Raw genomic sequence first — 3351 nt, forward strand, 5'->3', positions numbered from 1 at the left:
TATATTTTATAAAAACCCTGGAGATTTATATATTTTGGGGCCTTAGTTTATAAAATAAAGTTTTGGGTGAAAATCCCACGTTAAAATAATGAAAAACGGAGTTAAAACGAAGTCGTAGTCGAAAACCGGGAAAAAAGGCTGAATCTGCGAAGTTGCTCGGTCCTGGGCCGAGGTTCGGACCTGAGGCTTCGGACCTGAGGCTTCGGTGCGAGGCTTCGGTCCTGAGCACTTCAGATGCGAGGCTTCGGTCCGAGGCTTCGGTCCTGAGCACTTCGGATGCGAGGCTTCGGTCCTGAAGCTTCGGTTTTGGGTCCTTAAGGCTATTTTACCCGTTTTTACCCCGTTTCAAGTGGTTTTTGACCCGGTTAAGGGTCGTGATGCCCCGAATGATTACAAAAAGTTAAAGGAACTTTTGAGAGAGATTTGGGAGAGATTTCTAATAGAGAGAGATTGAGTGAAAGAGATTGAGAGAGAGTTCTTTTGAGACCTTTTTGAGTGTTTGGCTTTGAAACGCAAGGTCCGTAAACCCCGTTAAGCCATGATTTAGTGTCCTACACAATCCCGATGATTGTGCAATAGTGTTTTATAGCTTTGGTTCGTTGTTTAGCACTGTTAAGGCTAAGGAAAATCAAACACATGAACTTTCCAAATGATGATTTCTCATTAAAATAGCGAATTGTATAGTGATTACATAACGTAAACCCTAACATACAAGGGTTATTGGAGTTGACCGGTTTGACTTGTTGACTTTGTTTGACTTTGAATTGACCGAAATTTGACGGTTGTCACACGAATTATCTGTAAAATTTGAATCATTTGTTATATGGGTTGAATTAGGTCAAATTTAGTAAAAGATAAAATGATATGATTATTTTATTAGTTTTAAAAGTTTGATTTAAATGTTTTAAGGAGTTACATATTTTGTCATAAAATTTTGGAGCTCAAAAGTTTTTTTTAAAGTTGTGATCTTAAGGGTTTTTGAAACTTCCATAAGTTATGGATATGAAAGTTCTTTTTTTAAAAAAAAAATAATTGATTCAAAGTTTTTATGGAGTTACAAAATTTGGTGTTAATGTTTTAAAGAATTCCATAACTTGTTCTTAAGTTATGGAACATGGAAAGTTTCATCATAAAACACCATTAATTCCATAAGTTATGGAATCCAAAGGTTTTCAAGAATTACAAAACTTGCCCTCAAGTTTTGGAATTTGAGAAAAGTTTTTTATGAAAAAAAGAATTGAATTCTAAAACTCTTGGGTTCATAACTTAAACAATTAATTAAATGGTTTTAATTTTGAGTTTAATAATTGAAATTATGATGTTTTGTTGAATAGTTCAAATTAACTCTTATGGACTTTATTAATAGTTAATTAAAGCGTTTAATTAAAAGAGTATTATTAATCCATAAATATATGGTTTGAGTTTAATTAAATTAAAAGTCTAGTTTAATTAATAGATTAAACCACCAAGTATTTTAAATGTCTAAAATACACCCTTATACTATTATAATATTAAAAGTTTAATATATTATATGTATAAGATCAAGTCGTCTTACCATTAGTAGGCCTCATTCACGAAGCCGGTCTATAAGGGGGGTATAAGGTTACTGCCTATAAAATGGCAGTTTAATGGGTGTCCACTCTCACTCACCGCTTCCTTGACCGGTGGAGGGTCGTTAGCCGAACAGGTCGGACAAAGACTATAATTCTCCCTTCATTAAAAGTATTAATGATAAATACTAAGTAACTAAACCTTTTATTAATTCACAATCTTAGTTACTTAGGAAAATGTGAATAAGGTGCTAATCCATGAAATTACACTTTCCACTTTGTTTAAACCGTTAGTGGAGCGTGTGTGGTTAACCGGCACACTAACCTGGATTTAACAAAGTAGGCAAAGGGTAACTTAATATTTATCATAGTATCGGTGGAGCTCGTGTGGTTAACCGGCACATCGATTGAGGGGTAAATATTAAGGGTACCAAGTATATTTGCATGGTTACTTCACACCTTGTTTTGTGATCCTCGGCATCCCAGTCACAAAACCTGAAAGGCACACTCGAGATTGAAACATGCCATTGAAAAGTTCAATGAATCTCAAAATATCTAGGAGTTCAAATCCAAGTAAAAAACCTAATTAAATTATTTCGTTTTTCATGGTGGAAATTGGTAAATCGTCATTTACCTACCTTCAACTATTTTATAACTCGGATTATGGCATCCCTCTTCCAGTTATAAATAGGTTGTTGGATCCTAGCCTTAATATTTCATATTGGGTGTTATATTAAGGACTTTAAATCAACTATCTTGAATATCTCCCAAAATATGTCGAGTTCAGACATCTATGATCTTCCCAAATCTCTTGGAACTTTACTTCCTCCACCTCCTCCAATTATTCTCCCTAACCCACAAGTTCAAGGTCACTCAAGCCCTAATGGCAAGCAAGGTCTATGTGTGATCACATCTTAGAGATGAAGTCACATATTGACAAGCCGTGAGAGTTGGGTTTCAAAGTCTTGAGAAAGTTGGATGTTCAATCACTTTCTAAGTCACATAGTGAGTTCCTTTGGGACTACTATGATACATACTATGACATGAACCTTAATGATCATATCTATTTGCTTGGTGCTGCTGAATCAACAATAATTTGGAACGATAGTGAAGCAAATTTGATTAGAATATCAACTTCCCAAAAACTTTATGGACAGTGACAATGGTGACACTGGAAATCCAGAAAAAGCATTCACTTCCCAATGGAAAGGGATTGGCCATAGTCAACCCGGTTGACCAAATGGTAAAGAGAAAGGCTAAGTCTGAGATAGTCCCATTACCAAAGGGTCCATATGTTTATTTTGCCAAAGGAAGGGGCGTTGATTGCAAAGCTGCCAAATTTACTGTAAGGATGTTAAAGTCAATAAGTTTGACTCTACATCAGGTAGAGCCCATTATCTAACTCTGTTAAGTTCTATTCTGAGATCCTCATTACATGATGTGACTGGGTCACATGTTGATGTTTTAAGAATCAAAGAATAGAGAGAAATCTCAAAGGAAGTATATGCTGATTCTGATCGCGAAGGTGGATTTCGATCGCATCAGAATTTTGAGCAGTTGCTTAAGAAGTTATGATATATTGCTAAGGAATAGATAACAACAATTTTCCATGATGAATGAGAACTTTCAAGCATTGGAAAATCAAGACTAATTACTTGTTCACATGGATGTGTGAGTCAAGTGAAGGACTAAAGGGATCGAGTACACATTCTTGTGCACTGGTCATGTCCACCACAAAGCTCGTTAAGACTATTTGATTTACTAAAGTTTAGTAAATATGGTTATACTTACAAGTTTAAGT

The sequence above is a fragment of the Lactuca virosa genome, chromosome 2, assembly GCF_052849685.1.
Source record: "Lactuca virosa cultivar CGN04683 chromosome 2, Lactuca_virosa_CGN04683_v6, whole genome shotgun sequence".
In the NCBI taxonomy this organism is placed as follows: domain Eukaryota; kingdom Viridiplantae; phylum Streptophyta; class Magnoliopsida; order Asterales; family Asteraceae; genus Lactuca; species Lactuca virosa.